Genomic DNA, 19,444 nt, shown 5'->3' on the forward strand with positions numbered 1-19,444 from the left:
AGAAGCGATTTTGCACTGTTACAGGAGGCGATGGAGATAGTCGGATAGGATGGTAGCTCTCCATTGCGCCGTCTGCCTCCGCACTGTGTTCATTGAAGAGAAGAGGGGCGTGTGCATGTGTGGCCATGCGATCTAGCCCTGGCACGAACATTATTCTAGGGTCAGAGCGCCGCATAGACAAAAACAATCTTTCAATTAGAACTGTAGGGTGTGACTGTAGTATACGGTAACTGTGTGTCCATAGTAAGAGATTGGTGTTGTCCAGACAAACAGTAAGCGAACTATGCACGAGGCGATCAGCAGATACAGGCGACCGAGTATCCATGTTCTAGGACATATGCGATACACCAGCCAAGCTAATGCTACTGCATAGGGTGTACAATAGGTACACACAACCGATGGCTGGTGTACATCTCATGCAGTGGGTTGCATGGAACCGATTGCTGGTGTACATCTCATGCAGTGGGTTGCATGGAACAGACACGGCGGAGGTGTGCGCAGCGTTTAGGTGAATGAGCGCCTGTCACCCGCAGGAGAGGCGCTGAGCAATGGGTTATGTGTGCTCAGCAGACTTTGAATGACTGCTCGGTCCAGGGGAGGCGCGTAGCTGAGCGCTCAGTGTACAGGTAATGTGAATGGACACCTGCTCGGGCGCATTTGTAAGGCCTTTGGAGCATTTCTGGACTACATCTAACATTATCTCATATGAGATAGAGCCGCGAGGTCAGAACAGAATGTACGTAGACCACAACAGTGTGGAATCTGTGTGCCAAAGGTGCTATTTTCAGTCACGTCTTATGCAATTTGGCGGCTTGTGCGTCTGTTTTACAGAAGAGCAGGCACCCCATAGATTACACGTGGGGTGCTATGGAGCGCCCCGAGCCGCGTATTGTGACTCTTTTGGTTGTGCGGAAATTATTATTGGCCCTTAATATTATACATATGACAGACTCCTGTGGCGCTCTTTGGGGGGGGGGCCTCACTTTTGGATATTACCTAACTGCACTGTCTTGGAATGGTTGTAATCTATGGAAGTCCACCATGGAAGTGCCAAAATTAGAATAGTAGCAAATCCTAGGTCTAGCCCTAAGGTAATAGGACTTATATAACCATGCACATATCAATCCTGGGGCCTTTCCAAGTGGTAGAGTTAGTCTTGCTTATGCACATTCCCGGGACCTGCACTGTTTAATTTAACCTATGTAGTAAGGTCAAATGACAATAGCATTTGCTCTTCCTTAATTCGGCTATCGTCTGTCTGTTCTTCAAGGCTCTGGAATCTGGAAGGCAGCCTACCCGCTGCGCCTTCAGTTCGGGAGCTCCTGCTGCCTCCCAGTAGTATGAAGGGTCTACAGCCTTCAGTGCTCACTCAGTTCAAGTACTAGTGGAGCAACTGCAACCACTGCCGCGCCTGGACTGCCAACACTACTGATAAGAGTGGGCCCCCAGAAGTCTCTCAATCTAGAATTGCTCAGGAATTAAGTTACAGCTGGATGAAGTCTCAGAATGTCTATCTGGTTTCCAGCCCCCTGTTGTTCGTTTCACTATTAGGGGTGGTGGCTTGCTCGATGGGTTCCTAGCAGGAATTGGACTCACGGTTTCTCGCTCAGGGTTAGCATGGTTGGGCTCCCCTGGCTTGCGTCCTAACAGCCTTGTGATGAATCTGAGTATCCGTTGGTTTCCTTGTGCTCCTCCTTAGGTGAGGAGATGGCCTGAGGTTGATATTGCCAATATGGTGAGCACCTGGTTCAGAAACCCCTTCGCGGGGGTCGTAAGTCAACGTTATAGACAAGCTAGTCATGAGTTAGCATGGGGAGCTTTCTCCAGGTCTTGGGGGCTTGTGATACCAGCTGTTTACCTTTGCCATCCTGTATAAATGAAAGTCCTCCTCGCAAGTTACCAAATTTCACTTAGCGCACTGAAATTCCCCTCTGTACTTTGCTTGAGTATAGTTGCATAAGCATTCACAAGCACAGTTACAGTTGAATCGGGGAACTGCGCGTCGGCAGAAGTTATACATTCTGGGTGTAGTCTGCTGATGCTTTGTGTGAATGCGTGTGGTGGGGTTTTAGTGGTATGCGCTGGCTCGCCTATAGTTAGATCAGTGAGCGATTCAGCAGGAGAGGCCCCCTCATCTTGGGGCTCTTTCCAGGGGTATGACCCCTCGAACCTGGGATAGTCTACACGATTGCTGTAGAGGGTTTGTTCCCGGGGGTATATGCTCAATAGTGTCAGAGGGGCGGTTGGTCAGCAGGCATGTCATGTATGCAGGTCGGGATCTTGGGGGCACTTGGTTTCAGTCCCGGCAATCCCTGTGTGGTGGTCGTAAGTCAATCTTACAGACAAGCTATCTTCGAGGTAGCATGGCCTAAGCTGTTCTAGACTATAGCCCGAGAGGGCAGGCGATGCCTGCTGTTAATACCTTTCAAATCTGTATTGGCACATGCAAGGACATTGTCCTAGTTATATAGTATGATGTTATTACTTCTATGCCTCGGTGCTCTGAGTATAGCAGCACATGCGTTCATGAGCACACCGCCTTTCGGTTATGCGGAGAGCGGCGTTACAGCAGTGTTGTATCTTAGCTGGGAGTAGCCTGCTGGCGATTGTCGTGAAGGGTTAAGTTTCATGGCTTGTGCTGAAACTCCTATCAATTGATATGAAGCGCCTTCAGCAGTAGGGGCCACTCCTCTTCACTTTGTCACTTACCTGGTAGTATGACTACACGACCCGGGGATGGTTACACTAATGTTGTAAAAGAGTAAGACCCGGGGTAGTGGCAGAAGGGCCTGGTTTTCTTCAGGCATGTATTTGTCATGTCAGGATCAGGTTTCTGGTGGGGCGCTAAGTAGTGCCAAGCAATTATCAGGTCTAGGAAGTAAAGCACAGCGCCATGAAGAAATCTTCCCATACAAGGGCGGGGTTTCTTTAAACTTGAAACGATTTAGGACAAGTCTAAGGCTACTTTGAGGCGGATAGGGTTCATCTCACGTCTGTGGGCGTTGACCTATTCCTCCTCTATTAAAAGAGGCTCTTTTGAGCAAATGTTGCAGGTAAAGGTAGTAGCGTTGGTGGGGGGCCCGTGCGGCGGCGGGGACCATCGCGCGGGCTGTGGCGGAGTTACAGGGCAATCCGGAAACAGAGAGGAGCAACACAGTACTTCAGCGGGCACATAGGGGTGCCAGAGCCTAACCTAGAACCTCATGGGAGGCTAGGAATCCGAGACGGCGCCCCAGTAGTCCTTCGGGCGGTTGTGGGCCTGTGCAACCGGGGGTTGCTTAGATACGCCCCGCAAGGGGCGTGAGTAGTTTATTACCATAATGATCAGCAGCGGGGTGGTTCGCCACTGTGCTGATTGGCTCATCAGGCGGGCAGGTGGCGAGAATGCGGCCTGCCCTTGGATTGCCCGTAAGATAACCCAACGTGATTACATAATGTTGTATGTAACAATAAACCTGCAGCAATTTTTCCCAATCTTAACACTTGTGTCTGTGTGTTATTTGCGGGATGTTGTTATATGGGGGTGGGGGGTTCCTGTGGCCCTGAAGTGACTATGCGCCTGCCCCCATCAGGAGGGCGGGCCCTTAGTCACGTAGGGCTGCCCCCGACCCCCAGCTAATGGTTGCCACCCCTCAGGGCAGGTTGCCCGGTGGAGGTGGGCGGAACTATGACGCACGTCCGGGGCTGGCAGGGAGAGGGTATATCTCCCCCTCTGGCCGTTGTGGTGGCCTCTTTGCCGCTCCGGACGTTGCGTCGAACACGTCGGGACACTCTTTCCCTCCCTACCTCTAACCCTGAGTGTCAGCTATGGGGGGGCTCCTGAGGGAGTTTTAATGTGTTTCCTTTTTCGTTGCAGGCGGAGTTACAGGGCAATCCGGAAACAGAGAGGTGCAACACAGTACTTCAGCGGGCACATAGGGGTGCCAGAGCCTAACCTAGAACCTCATGGGAGGCTAGGAATCCGAGACGGCGCCCCAGTAGTCCTTCGGGCGGTTGTGGGCCTGTGCAACCGGGGGTTGCTTAGATACGCCCCGCAAGGGGCGTGAGTAGTTTATTACCATAATGATCAGCAGCGGGGTGGTTCGCCACTGTGCTGATTGGCTCATCAGGCGGGCAGGTGGCGAGAATGCGGCCTGCCCTTGGATTGCCCGTAAGATAACCCAACGTGATTACATAATGTTGTATGTAACAATAAACCTGCAGCAATTTTTCCCAATCTTAACACTTGTGTCTGTGTGTTATTTGCGGGATGTTGTTATATGGGGGCGGGGGGTTCCTGTGGCCCTGAAGTGACTATGTTTGCTGCTGGGGTGGGCCGCGGTCCGGAGGAGGACACTGGTTTGGGCGTTTTTTGGGCTGGATTTTGGTGGATGGGGTAGGGGCTGTGCGTCAACGTGCGCAGTGTTTTTTGCACACATTGCCACGCCCCAGCATAACCACTGCAGCGGCGTGCAACAGGCAGCTCGCTCACCACGACCTGCAGTCAGTCACTGCATTCAAGTCAGACCTCCGGCCCCCACCGACAGTCGTGGCGCAGGTTGAGAAGGGTATCGATCAGCCATACTGTGGAGAAATTGGTGTCTGGTTGCCAAATAAGCAGCAGAAGCAGCACCCGTCCCATCCAGGCCCCAAGTAAGTTCCTAACGACCATCTTAATTAAAAAAAAAACAATGCCAATATCATCCTCACAATCATGTAATTTTCCAGTAGGGTGAGGCGGGGGGAGTGGGGGCACCGGCCGCAGTACGGACCTGCCGCCTGCCGGGGTTAAGAAGGGTCACTTAAGATAATAGTTAGATAAACTGCACCTTTGTACAAACAGTTGAACCAGCAACGTTTGCACAACTGCAATTTAGCATTTTGTGTATGGACTCACTGGTGCAAATCTTGCCTTTTCAGTGGTGGCACATGTAAATGTCGTTTTTGCACCAGTCGATCGGTACAAATGCTGGTTTAAACTAGAAAATATTTGAGAAGCAATGACACGATTAGTGGAGAGGGTAAAATGTGTAAGATGAAAAACTTGGGATGTTTCCATTTGAAAGCTTATTTTGAGGCGCTACAGGCTCGTGACGGCTCCTATATAAATAGTTGTCGAGCACCAGAGGAAACGGTTTACTATTTGGGGTGAAATACATTTATTTGAAACTTTTCAGAAAACGAATGATTGGAATCACGTTATTGGCAGACGTAAATCACAATCACTCCACAAGTCGTGAGTACATTTATGTGGCTGTGGGCTCTAGCACCAGAGCGTTGGCGGGGGTGATGCACGACGACCCGTTCCCGGGGTCCCAGCCCATTACATTGGTAGGCAGTTCATTACCACAGCGGGATGGCGCTGTGATGCTGTTTAGTGAGTTGGTAGTGCCAACCGCATTATAATGACCCCTCCTCACAACCACCTACTCGGAATCTGCAGACCCCACAACCCCACTCGGAGTCTGTATCCAGGATCACGAGCTGTGACTGAACAGAAGTCCAATACACACCGCTGTCTCTCCCGTTTGTTACCACATCCGGGCCTCTAATCACATGTAACCACATCACCCTCGCTAGGTGGGGGACGGGACTCAACAAGTGACCACGTTCAGAGCCTATGATTTGAGTAAATGATTGTCACAGGAGGGGTCTATAACAGCATGGGGGAAAAGGTCAGAAACCCACCCTGAAGAATGAGTAATTTAATGCATTCATGTGTTTAGTGGAATTGATGGTGTATTTAGAAGGTATTTCCTGACCTACGGCGGGCTGACCTTGACCATGGACTACTGCACGTGCACAGGTAGGCTAGGGTGCCCAAATATGGTTTCACCCGCACATATAAGAACTCCACACAGAAACTCCTACACATAGGTAAGTGGGTTACTACTGCTTTTAACACAGAGAACCTTTTGTTACTTGCAGTTCACAAATGTAATCCTTGTAATATAGCACAGTGAGCTGTAACGTGACTCCTACACCTTGTAAACCTCGCTGCCTTAAGTAACACATCCTGTATATAGTGATTTACACACATATGATTTATTGTCAAGGTAGAATCTGTACGTGTGATGTAAGGCGCCCTGACACCCTGCATTGGGATGAGTAGCACTATAAAACAACTCAAACAAAATAGTTATATTTAAACTGTTATTTGTGTGAATACTGGGACAGACAGACATATCTGATGCTCTTTCAGTGCATGCATATCTCTTATTTACAGGGGTTGGACAAAGTCAAAAGCATGCCTCTTTAGTAACTGGGAGGTGATAACAAGCTGTGTGCCTTTGTTTGCCCTTCATTGCATTTGCATCTGGGTGTGAGGACCCAGAAAGCTCACAGGTAGGACACTCTAAGTAAAGGGGGCCTGATGGCCCCTTAAATTCAGCCTTTGTTTTGGGCCAACTGTAAAGTAAAATAACAGAGCCCCCTTGCTGTCTGCTCGGAAAGAAAGGAGAAAATCTGGAGGCACTGCTGAATGTGGCCAGAAGGCACCCCCAAGAGTGACCCACTCTGTCTGTAGGCCTCCTGTCCTCTGTGACAGCACAGGCATCACCTATAGATCAAAAGTGACTTCAACAGCATCAGTCTTGTACTGCTATTCTCTCAGAGCCGGTACCCCTGACCCACTGGTCCTCTGACAGTGGGTGGCCTCTATCTCCTACACCATACTCTTTATCTGGACTACAATACTCTCAGTGTGGAAGCAGTACCCCAAGAAATCTGTGTTTTTGGGCCACCCTGGGCTTTTGCTAATTTATTTCAAAATTGTGCTTTAAATGTACTTTTGGTAAGGTTTAATCTTTTTCAAAATGTTCACAGCGCAGGGGAACCTCCTCTCAAAACCTTACTATGAGGAAGGCTCTCTTGCTGAAATGCAGATCGATTGGGTATTACACTGACGTTTAGCAGTGCCAGTTAAGGATGTGGGTGGAGCTAATAGCGTGGGTGGAGCCAGTTGAGGAAATCGGTGGAGCCAAAAAAAGTAGGTGTGGCCTCCAAAAATATTTGAGCACCTGCACTTCATATTTTACAAATTAAGCACTGGTTCCACCTTTATTGACATCTTCAACCCCTATCACGCGGTCTGTCAGTTACCAGTGTGCCAAGGAGCTCATTGAGATAGCGATACCTATGATGGTGCTCATAGAGCACGTGGAAGCCTAGCGCGGTCTGTCAGTTACCAGTGTGCCAAGGAGCTCATTGAGATAGCGATACCTATGATGGTGCTCATAGAGCACGTGGAAGCCTAGGCTTTCAGTGTTTGTCTCACACCGCTGGCGATACCCTATGCCAAGGAGTTGCTCTTCAGCTTTAGACCTGAACCGAGAGCTAGCATAGGGGCCCTTTCAGTGGTACCTACAAGGGGGGTGCAAGGGAGTGCAAGGGAGTGCTTTAAGGCAGGGATTTCATTCCTAAGAGAATGCCTCCCTTAGAGAAACCAGTTTTAACTAGCCTCGGTATTCTGCTGTCACATAAAATGCACTGGCCTTTGTGAAGGGGTTACATTATCAGTTAGTGTCATAGTGTGCACTGAAATACTACATTCCAGCACATTCATACTACAGCCATCCTGGCCCAACCCTAAAATAAAACATTTTAGGCACATACCAGATGTCCTCTAAACAAACCATACGGTGGCAAATGTGCCCATGGTTGGACTAAGTATGCTAGTGAGACCTCGAGGGCTTGAGTTGGCATGGAGAGGTGCCTGCATACCATGATGACGAGCATGTGACAGAGGGAAGGGCTCAGCTGGTTGCAGGAGGTGAAAGGACTAAACAGTGAACTGATTGGATAAAGGCAGTTGACAAAATGGCGGGCTAAACAACCTACCTGACAGGGGGTTCTATTTAGATGAGAGAACGAAAGTGAGAAACGGAGAGTTTCGGGAGGTTAGAAGGAAAGGAGAAAGGATGCACTACACGAAAGGCTGGAAAGGTAGAGATATAATATCAGACTCAGGGGTGTCCATTTCAGTGATTTAAAGACATTTCTAATTTTTTCATGCGACTGTTATGCCGCTTTTACTGGAGTAAATAATGTAGTGTAGGTCAAAGTTGAAGTTGTATCACTTCAGTGACATAATCAGGTCAAATGTCAGATGATGATATTTCCTGTGACGTAACTGGGGAGGTGAGTTCGCGTAAAGGCCCTTCTGCTACTCTATACGTTTGGCCTCTACAGTTTTACACAGCAGAAAAGAGGGGTTGATACAATTTTATGCAGTAGATGCTGGGCTTCATGTGACTCTCGGACTCTCCCAATTTGCTGTCAGGCTCCTCGCACGTTGTAGTCTAAATTTACATAAATGTGAGGTGGGCTGGTGCTGCTGTCTAAAAACAGCAAGACGTTCTTACTGCAAAAAAAAACCATGCTGAAACATCTGGAAGCCAACCACAGAAACGGTAAAGACACAACATCTGAAGGAATAGGCTCTTGCAGCTACCCACTCTGCCAAAAATACTCCCAGGAATGCATACATAAGGCCAGGGCTTTACGACACTTTAGACTTATTAACCTTCTACTTCTCTGACAAAAATATTGGTTTTCCAAAAATAATTCCTTACTTTCCAAAAATAACACTAATAAAATTTAGCAAATGTGGCTAAATTGCAAAAATGTTGTATTCACACGTATTCACTTCATAAAGAAAAACAGCTTGTAAGACCCTGCACACACATGAACTCTATATTCTTTGTGACAATCAGAAAAAGCAAAGACCTTTAATGTTGACAAATTGATAACAGTTTGTGCGAAAATAGCATGGAGTCTGCTTCGGGAACAAAAACATAGTTGAAATGATGTGCCTGTCTGGGGATTAAGGGCTGTTTTCAGGAACGGTTTGGTAAACAACAACGGTGTTAATAACAATGACCGGTCCTGCAATGGCTGTGGTTGGTGTGACATTATTGAGTGCAGTCTGGTGTTAAAGCCGTGAACCGGTACTTTGTTTAATTGGTGCTTTGCTGACACACGAATATGTATTTTGGAAGAATTCGATGAGCTAAGTAGAAGCGACAGGCACTTTCTGCCCAGGCCACGAGAAGTAAGTATAACTTACTGTGCGCCTAAATTATATTTTCCTTCAGACGTGGCCGCTCTTATGAAAACAGCTTGGGTGTGTCCACATGCTAAACCATTTGGAAACATGAACCTAGCACATGTGTTCTCACTTATTCTGTGCAAGGTCTGCGGGAATGAATGGACCCGTTCAAACACAGCGCCGGGACTGAATTATTCAGTGGAGAAAAAACTCAAGGAGCTCACTCTTTCAGGTGAGTTCAGCGACTTGTACAATGAATATTCGTTTTTAGCTGGATTCTTTTCTGCAGTTTCAATAGTATTACTTTTCTTTCTTATGCTTTTCCTTTGTATTGTTGTGCTGGTATTGTGTGTTAAAATATTATAGAAATGCACCGTTAAGTGGTGTTCTGTGTGTGCAGCTACTCTGTGCTTCCTGAATTTGCTTCAATTGTTTGCCGGGAATGGTAGAGGGAACTCAAACTTACGAATTGAGACAGCCAAGCGTTGTGTTTATGGTTAAAACAAATATGCTATAACATGAACTAAAAAAAGGTGCCTTTGAACTCTACAGTTCTTTAAATGCGAACTGAATTGCATTGTCACTGGAGAGCCCAAAGAGCTGTGTTTATTGACGTGCCAGTGTGCCCTGACGCCCTTTGTGTTGGCAGTGGTGGGGCGCGTGCCACCGAGCGCATCCGAGTCGGGAGCAGTGTGTTCTAGGGGGATGCTACTTCAACTTCCGGGATGCTTCTTGGACTTCCGGTCCATTAATGACAAGAAACAATACATCAGTGCAAGTAACTGCTTATCTATGATTCAGTCAGTGCCTCTCCATAAGGTTAACTGTGTAGTTTTTCTTTTTAATTTAAGGGATATTAATTATATGAAACAAGTTTACACCCGTAATTACTTTTAACAATCTTAATTTACTGCTGAGCAAGAGGTATAGAAGGGGAGGGGGGGGGCTTTCTAGATGCAAAGTTCAAGAATACTGAAGAGTGTTTTATCATAAAGAGAACGGAACAAGTGAGCATGACCGGGGAGCAGTGGGTCTGTTCCTTGGCCAGACTAAGGGGCATATTTACAAGAACTGACGCATCAGCACCATTGCATCAAATTTCTTGCACCTGCTGCAAATGCCCAAACTACGCCATGGATGCACTTTATTTACAATAAAGTGCTCCATGGTCCAAGGATTCATGGATATGTCAGAAATTCTGATGCATCTTTTGGCGCTAAAGTGAAGCATTGCTAGAGTTGGTTGTAAGACTGATGTAACTCCAACAATGCGTCAGAACACAGAGGCGAGTCCCATGTTAAAAGTCCTTCATCAATTCTTACACCTGGTTTGAGAAGGCGTAGGGATTTTGACGCAATCAAGTCGTAGAGTGACACAGTGAAAAGGTATACATTTTCACTTCATCAGTTCTACGTGGCTTTTAAAAGTGGGAAAGCCTACCCTGCATATATATACCTGGTGCAGGTATAATGTGATGCATTGTGATGTGATGTAATGTGATGCAGGCCTCTACAAACTGATGCATTGGGCCCTATGAGTCAGTTTGTAAATACGGAGCAGTGTGGAGTACTTATTGTGCCTTCTCTACGTAAAAGAAAATATGCTGCAGTGATGTTAGCTCCTTAGAAATATGCCCCAGAGTATTTTGTTAATATAATTGCCCATCGTTTGGAATTTGCAGTGGACCTACACATTTCTGGCAACTATGTATCTGCCACCTAACTCTGAGCATATGTGTTTGGGCATTTTTGGAGCAGGAGTCAGACCATTGACATGTAAGAGCGCTGCACAGCAGCTGGAACCATATCAAAAGCTACTATGATCACTTAGGTTTGCAACTACAGTCCGTGAGAGTAGTGGATGTACCCAATTAGGATGCTGGATTTAGCCAGACTCTGCAATCTATTTACCAATATGACAACACAACAAATAAAGTTGATGTTTACAAATTGTGCATCAGATGAATGCGTTCACAGATTAGAATACATTAATTTAGTCTCCAAAGGTTAAAGCATTACATTCGCATAGAATATCATATTTGATTCCATCATTGGTAATGGGGTTCAACAACATGTCTTTAGTAAATACTATTCACAATGCAATAGGCCCATGAATTAAGAAATAGGTTTACTGCATGTAAGGGTAAAGTACAATCACCCTTGTCAAACAAGGGTAACATTGCAATTTTTGTATCATATAAACGTCATGGAAACCCCAGGGTATATTTTTGAGAAATGTATTTCCTAATTCATGCCTGTGTCCTATTAAGTAAACAGTAAAAGGAGAACTAGCTGGTTTGTGGACTGTTAATGTATTGTGCAGTAGTGTTCTTTTTTAGCGCCTGGACGCCTCAGGGTTTTAGCGCCTGGACGCCTCAGGGCAACTGTAGCGCTTTATAAATTTCATTTTCATTTTCATTTCATTTCATTTCATTTTCATTTCTTTGAAGAGGTGTTTGTTCTTTCCTAAATTGGAGCTGCTTTGGCTTGGTCCTTATGGATATAGGGTGTTGTTCCAGATCCTGAGTGCATTCATTTTTTTACTTTTTAGTCTGCAGTTTGATGATGTCCTGGCTGCAAGTTTGCTGAGGACCTTCAGAGATGTTAAGCTTGTCTGCATGATAAGCAGGGTGCTGGTGATGATGGCTTTGTAAATGATGCAACTGGTTTTGAATATGGTGCAGGACAGAAATGGGAGCCAATGGAGTGCCATCAGGATGGGGTGTAACATGATCATATGAGATGTGCTGCAGTGCGTAGGATGCCTGTTTGGAGTGCCAGTGTAAAATCTGGGGGGCCATTGAGCAGGGCATTACCATCATCCAGATGTAAGATTCCGAGGGCTTCAGCGTTACTATCTGGGGAAAAACTGATTCACATTCTTTATAAGAGAGCTGGTAGAAGGTCATATTTTTTGGCATTGTGTCCCTTGAGGATGAAGTTCATGTCCAGAGTAAATACAAGCGACTTGGCATTCAGTGAAAGTTGGGCAATGAAGTTGTCAAGCATGTCATTGAGCCAGGATTGTACTGTTTCTTGTTTGCTGTTCTTTACAAATAACAGTATTCTGTCTTGGTCAGGTAGCACTTCATGTAGACACTGGATAACCAGGTCTTCATGATGTGCAGTCTATGCTTGAGGTGTTGGATGTCTGAAACAGGGAAGACATTTAAGCAGAGTTGAGAATCAATAGCCTTAGGTATATCTTAAAGACAATACAAATTTAGCTTCTTCACAAGATAATATTTATTTGAATAAAACAAGAAAGCATAGGTAGAAAGCCATTTTGTGGTAGAGCATTAAGCAGACATTGTGATAGTGTAGGTCACAGGGAAAATATATAAATTCACTTTTTTCTTATCCCGTCGAGATAGCCACATGTAAGTCCATCAGATCCTGGAATTCATGCCTTCAGCGTTTGGTGGTCTCTGGTCCTCGGGATTTCAGGAAAAATGGGCATTTGCTGAGAAAAAGTTGTCACTGCTTGAAACTGTGAAATATGTTTCCCAAATAGTTTGGCATATTCTGGCGTAGGACCTTTTAGGTTAGATTAGGCAGGCTATCTTTAATGTAGGGAGCAAGGGGAAGGGCCTAGCAAGATGTGTTATGAGATCATTTGGGCATGTACCCAGTGTGACTCATGCCACTGCACTCAGTTTGACTTTCAGAGCGGCAGTCCTATTTTTGGGAGACCTGCAAATTTCCTATTTCTGTTGAGGATTCTAGACAGGATTTGTACCTGCATTAGCGGAATGCCCATAGGGGCAGTAGGGTGCTACCCTGTTAACATTTGCCTGCTCTGCCACCCCCTCTATAAATACCTGCTCGAGGTGATGGCACAACTTTTACATGAAAGCAAACAATCTCATCTATCTTTTGTATTGATGTAATAGCTGTAATATCATGTTAACACCAGAGAGGGCCCCACAAGCTCCATGAGTGTTCTGCATATGTGAGGGTTCTGGTTGGCATAATACAAAGCCGACATGCTGCACTAATCCCAGGCACTGAAACATGCCAGCCAATGCCTGCCTTGTCAGTTAAAAGCCCTGAAGCTTTATCAAAAGGTAGGGTAGAGAAGGAGAACCTGTCACCAGCCCTATGCTAGTTTGGGATTATGCAGAAGCTTGTTGACCTTAAAAGGAACGTACTGAAGCTGTCAATTATGGCAACTTCGCGTGTTCCTTCCGGTGACCCGTATGACGCAATCAGGAGGCCCTTAGTCTGGGAATCCGGAGACTGGAAGAGTGGGCCCTGGAGAGATTACAGAGTAAGAGCCAGGGCTACTTCACCCATCGTGACCCATGGCAAGTTTCAACACAAGTTGTGTGTGTGCATGTGTGCACGTGAGTGTATGTTTAAATATCAGTGGCAGGGGTGTCCCGGAAGGTCGTGTCAGGTGAAAACATGCTTCTGGTATGATTATAAGTGAACCAAATGTATTTTAGGTAGCAAGCAGATTCTTGTATGAAAACTATTTAAAAAAAAAACCTTTATTGAATTTTGTAACATAAAGCAGCAATCATGTTAGCGTGTACACACAGGTACTTTTGTATTATCCCTCCGCAATCCTCACTCATTCGCACTGTAATGTTTCTCCTTCACATTTCAAGAGTTACTGCTGCCTCTTGTTATTCACTATTCTCTGGATAATTCATCATTACAAGATTATTTCCTTCTGTACAACAACCAATTTTACATTTATTAGTGTAAGGTGGCCTATTGTTTGGACGGTCTTTTAACCCAGCAAGCATATCCATCATTTAATCCTGATCCTCAGTCAGTTTCTCATCTCTCCTTGTATTTTTCAGGCGTTGCTCATCCGATTATGCCCACTAAGCATATCTTTTTTTCCATGTATCATGTCACGGAGCTCTTGCAAACACCCAGTGGAACGCAATTTTACACCTGTCCAACCAGGGGCGCAACTAGACTCAAACTTCGGGGTGACTAACACATGAATTAGTAGAGGCGAAGACATCATAAGAGCTGAATCGAAATTACTTACTTTACTTCTCCCATGTAGTGTGTAAAACTCTGAGTCAATCTTTTAGACTAAATGTGGCAAATAGTGCATTTTAAAGCAGACAGGATCAATAACATTATTCTCGGCATAACATGATTTTGGGGCTCTCAAGGAATTTTAGTACAGTGAATTATAAATGTTCTGTTTTAATTAGGCTAGTAAACCTGGTACAATGTGAAACACCAAATTCGATTTTACATAATAATCTCGGGCAAATCCTACACTCCAAACACTCTGGGCCAGTTGTGTCAACCTAACTAGTCTTAAAAAATGTTTTACAAATTATTTGATCCTCCTTCCACCAAAGGAAGGATTTAAAAATTGGAAGCAAATAATGCAGTTTAAGCAGGTTTATATAGTTATTGCTCTGTTCATGCTTCATTTACTTGCACACAATACGTTTAGGTTATATTCTGAATATGATGTTAGTATCGTAAACAGCTTTGTATCTGTTTGGGAGAAGCTGCCACATATCCTAGCTCTATAGCACAAAGAGTGTTGAATATATAATATTTGGTACTCTGTGACAACTCCCATCAAATGTATTTGAAATGCTTGGGTAGTCAAGTCAAGTCAAGTCAAAAATATGTTTATTGTGACCGTAGTCTTTAAACAATGCAATTAGAATAGCACAGAATGGAGTATGACTTATTATTTTTAAAACTTTGTCCATATGCGAGGTTTATACACACCATTATCAAAAATACAACCAAATCAGTAAAATTTACAGTTATCTTAAAACTTAATTTATCTAAAATACCTAATCCTATTCTTATTACTCCATACAAATACAATCTGCTAAAATCTCATACAGTACTACATGTTATTCTGTATCTCTCAGTGCCATCAACGACATCTTTAAAAATTTCCCGAGGGCAATTGCAATATCAATGTAAGGGATTTCTGTTAAGAGCCTTGCTGCCTGTGCTCTTGTTTTTACCTCATATTTTATGAAGACAGGACGCAACCAAAGTTTCCTAAGATCTAGGAGTGTAAAACAGTCTAACAAGATATGCAGCGGGTCTCCCTTTGTCCTTAAGTAACACTTGCAGTGACCTTCCTTATCTAACATTTTTGCATTCAGGTCTCTGTTTATTACCCATGGGTTGATCCCGATTCTGATTCTGAGGATCTCTTGTCTGTATCCACAATTGGGTAATCTGTCGAGGTAGGGGAACCAATTCTCAAGGGACCATGCATTTAGCATATGTACCACTGATTTTTTCTTTCTTAGATAGCCTCTATCAAGCAATTTCGAGACTTCTTTCCCTCTTTGCTTCAATTCACCTTTGGTACTGGTGATTTGCAATGAGCTCTGATCCCAGTCGAGCTCAAGAGTGTTACAGATTCCCTTCACTTTATCCCTACTGGACTTCGCCCATTTTAGCTCGCTTTTCTGGATTTCTTTGCGACACCAGTAAGCCACTTTTTTTGTATCAGGGTCTTCTAATCTCTTCCAGAATCTGATCACAGCCATCTGGGTTAATATTGCCCAGGACTTTGTATCTATTTCTGTTCTGATGGCTTGAATCATAGCAGATTTAGGAAGTGATAGGAGCCTTTTTATGCAATTTCCCTCTATGACGTCCCAGGATCCTTGGGTAGTCATTTAGCAAGAAACACAACCCATGTTTGATACAATTTGCTCTAATAACATACATTAAGGATAGAAACTGAGCACACAAGCTTGATTATAGATGATACCGACACATCACAGATAGGTGTCAATCTGGAATTACCAAGGGTAAGAGATGTTGACCTAGTTTTCCATTTGGTACCCATCATACTGCACTCAGCACCCACTGTCTAAGTGAAAGGATCAGTAAATAAACAGAGCTTTAAAAGTCATATGTTTTTTCTACATTCCAGTCCCTCCACCTAGCCACGGGGCTGCAAATAACTAGTTATTGTAGCACTAAGCATGGTCAAGGGATCCACCTTTGATGCCACTACAGCTATTGTTGCCATTTTGGTGAATAAATGTGAATGGGTAGGCGGGGTAGTTTTTAGGGCTGGGGGTTGGGGTAGGTTTCATGGTAGTGGAAGGGGTTTGGGTAGTTTAAAGGACAGCACAGGAGTGGGGGTAGTGTAAGTAAAGAGGCAGGGTTTTAGGCCTTAGGGCAGTGGAAGGGTAATGGGTGGTCAGGGTAGTTTTAAGCGCTGAGTGTTAGGGGTAGGTTTCATGTCAATGGAAAGGTTGGGGTAGTTTAAGGGATAGAGTGGGGTGTTGGTGGGGTTGGGGTAGCTTAAGTAAAGGGGCAGGGTTTTAGGCCTTAGGGCAGGTGGAGTGGAATGGATAGAGTCAGCACGGGGTGGGGAAGTCGGGGTAGTGTTGGCAAAGGGGCATGGTTTTAGGAACAGTACGGGGGTGACGGGGCAATTGAGGGATGTGGGGGGGCAGTCAGGGGAGTGGGGCGTCAGAATAATTGTGTTGTTAGCCACACATACCCCTTTACCATTCATGCCTATACCGCAAAACTGTGTGGTAAAGACATTCGTGGTTAAGATGCATTTGTGGCTTGAGCTGTGTGGTAGAGGCACGCAAGTCAAGTCAAGTCAAGATTTGTATAGCGCACTACTCACCCAGAGGGTCACAAGGCGCTTGAGGGAGAGGGGTTCTCTACTTATCAAATAGCCAAGTTTTGAGTTGTTTTTGAAGGAGAGGTGGTTCTGTGTGAGGCGGAGGTGGGTGGGGAGGGAATTCAAGGTTTTGGCCGCTAGGTAGGAGAAAGATCTTCCTCCCATGGTGGCTCTTCGGATGCGTGGAATCGCGGCGAGGGCTTGATTGGACGAACGTAGTTGGTGGGTTGGGGTGTAAAAGGTCAGGCGCATGTTGAGGTATTTGGGTCCTAGGTTGTAGAGGGCTTTGTGTGCGTGAGTGAGGAGACGGAACGTTATTCTCTTGTTGACGGGGAGCCAGTGAAGGTCTCTCAAGTGACCGGATATGTGATTGTGGCGGGGTATGTCTAGGATGAGTCGGGCGGAGGCGTTCTGAATGCGTTGGAGCTTTTTCTGTAATTTGGCTGTGGTTCCGGCGTAGAGGGTGTTTCCGTAGTCCAGTCGGCTTGTGACCAGTGCTTGGGTGACCGTCTTTCTTGTTTCGATGGGGATCCATCGGAAGATCTTTCTGAGCATACGTAGGATGTTAAAGCATGATGATAAAATGGCGTTAACTTGTCTCGTCATCGAGAGGGAGGAGTCTAGAATAAATCCCAGGTTGCGAGCATGGTCCGTTGGTTTGGGTGCGCTGCCCAGGGCCGGTGGCCACCATGAGTCGTCCCATGCAGAGGGGGATGATCCTAGAATGAGGACTTCCGTTTTGTCTGAATTCAGTTTTAAGCGGCTGTTCTTCATCCACTCGGCTACATTTTTCATCCCTTCGTGTAGGTTGGTTTTGGCGGTGTTTGGGTCTTTGGTGAGGGAGAGGATCAGCTGTGTGTCGTCAGCATAGGACATGATGTTGAGGTTGTGCTGGCGTGCGATGGACGCGAGGGGGCTCATGTAGACGTTGAAGAGGGTGGGGCTGAGCGATGATCCTTGTGGTATGCCGCAGATGACTTCGGTGGCCCCTGATCTGAAAGGGGGTAGGCGGACTCTCTGGGTTCTTCCGGCGAGGAACGAGATGATCCAGTCCAATGCTTTTCCTTGTATCCCCGTGTTGCTGAGGCGTTGTACAAGGGTGCTGTGACATACCGTGTCAAACGCTGCGGAGAGGTCCAGGAGGATGAGGGCCGCTGTTTTCCCGTTGTCGAGTAGAGTTCGGATGTCGTCTGTGGCTGCGATGAGGGCGGTCTCGGTGCTGTGTTTGGCTCGGAAGCCGGCCTGTGAGGGGTCGAGGGATCCGTTAGACTCGAGGAAGGCGGCAAGCTGACTGTTGACGGTCTTCTCTATGACTTTGGCAGGGAAAGGGAGGAGCGAGATGGGGCGGTAGTTCTTAAGTTCAGTGGGGTCTGCTGTAGGTTTTTTCAGGAGGGCACTGAGTTCGGCATGTTTCCAGCTTTCCGGGAAAGTAGCGGTGTTGAGGGAGCAGTTGATGATATCTCGGAGATGGGGTGCGATGATGGAGTCGGCCTTGTTGAAGATGTGGTGGGGGCATGGGTCGGTAGGTGATCGGAGTGAATGGAGTTCATCAAGCGGATGGTGTCTTCGGTGCTGATCGGGTTCCAGGCGCGAAGGGTGGTGGTGGGGGGCTTCAGTTCGGTGGTAAGGGGGTGGACTGGTCGCCGAAGCTGTTATGTATGTCAGCGATTTTGCTGTGGAAGAACGAGGCTAGAGAGTCGCAGAGGTCTTGAGAGGGGGTGATGTCGTTGGTGCTGGCGTTGGGATTGGTAAGCTCTTTGACAATGCTGAAGAGTTCCTTGCTGTTGTGGGCGTTGTTGTTGAGTCGATCTTTGAATGCAGATTTCTTGGTGGATCGGATCAGCTGGTGGTGTTTGCGGGTGGCGTCCTTGAGGGCGGTCATGTTGTCTGTGGTTGGGTTTTTTCGCCAGGCTTTCTCGAGGGTGCGGCAGTACTTTTTGGAGTTCTTGAGGTCGTCATTGAACCAGGAGGCTTTTTTGCAGCCTGGCTTGTTGTGAGGGTTTTTCAAGGGTGCTAATTTGTCAGCGCAGTGGGTGATCCATTGTGCGAGATTGATTGCTGCTTGATTTGGGTCCGATGATTTGGTGGGAGGGATTTGGTTTAGCGATGTGGTGAGCTGGTCGATGTTAATTTTGTTCCAGTTTCTGCGGGGGACTTGTTGTGGGTGGTGGTGGGTCGTGGTCTTTCTGAAGTTGAAATGGACACAGCTGTGGTCCGTCCAGTGGAGTCCTGTGGCGTGATAGAAGGAGACATGCTTCCTGGAGGAGAAGATTGGGTCGAGCGTGTGTCCGGCGTAATGGGTGGGGGTGTTTACCAGTTGTTTGAGTCCGAGATTGGCGAGGTTGTCCAGAAGGGTGGATGTGTTGCTGTTGTTGTTCTTTTCCAGGTGGACGTTGAGGTCCCCTAGGAGAATGTAGTCCTCGGAGGGGAGGGCGTGTGGGCTGATAAAGTCAGTGATGTCTTCGCAAAATTGTGTGCGGGTCCTGGTGGTCTGTAGATGAGGGTGCCTCTAAGTGTTGTCTTGGGGTCGGTGTGTATCTGGAAGTGAAGGTGTTCGTCTGCTGTGAGGGTGTCGTCAGAGCTGGTCATGATGCGGATGGTGTTCTTGTGGACGATTGCGATGCCTCCTCCTGTTTGGTTGATGCGGCCCTTTCGGATGATCTTGTAGCCGTCCGGGATGGCTCTGGCGATGTCGGGCGCTGATGAGGCGTTCATCCAGGTTTCTGTAAGAAAGTCGACGTCCGGCGTTGTGGTGTCGAGTAGGTTCCATAGTTCAATGGCGTGTCTGTAGACCGAGCGGGTGTTGAGCAG

At 46.4% G+C, this 19,444-nt stretch overlaps 1 protein-coding gene across 1 annotated transcript in view; it reads left to right on the forward strand.

Moving 5' to 3' along the window:
• The first annotated feature begins 9,070 nt into the window (after positions 1–9,070).
• The window catches only part of INSC (INSC spindle orientation adaptor protein), a 1,419,009-nt gene continuing 1,408,635 nt past the window's right edge, over positions 9,071–19,444 (forward strand). Inside the window, exon 1 of the mRNA XM_078681025.1 lies at positions 9,071–9,260. The gene's annotated coding sequence lies outside the window, so the exon portion shown is untranslated. The remainder of the gene's footprint in view (positions 9,261–19,444) is intronic.

This window comes from Lissotriton helveticus, chromosome 3_1 (genome assembly GCF_964261635.1).
Source record: "Lissotriton helveticus chromosome 3_1, aLisHel1.1, whole genome shotgun sequence".
NCBI lineage: Eukaryota > Metazoa > Chordata > Amphibia > Caudata > Salamandridae > Lissotriton > Lissotriton helveticus.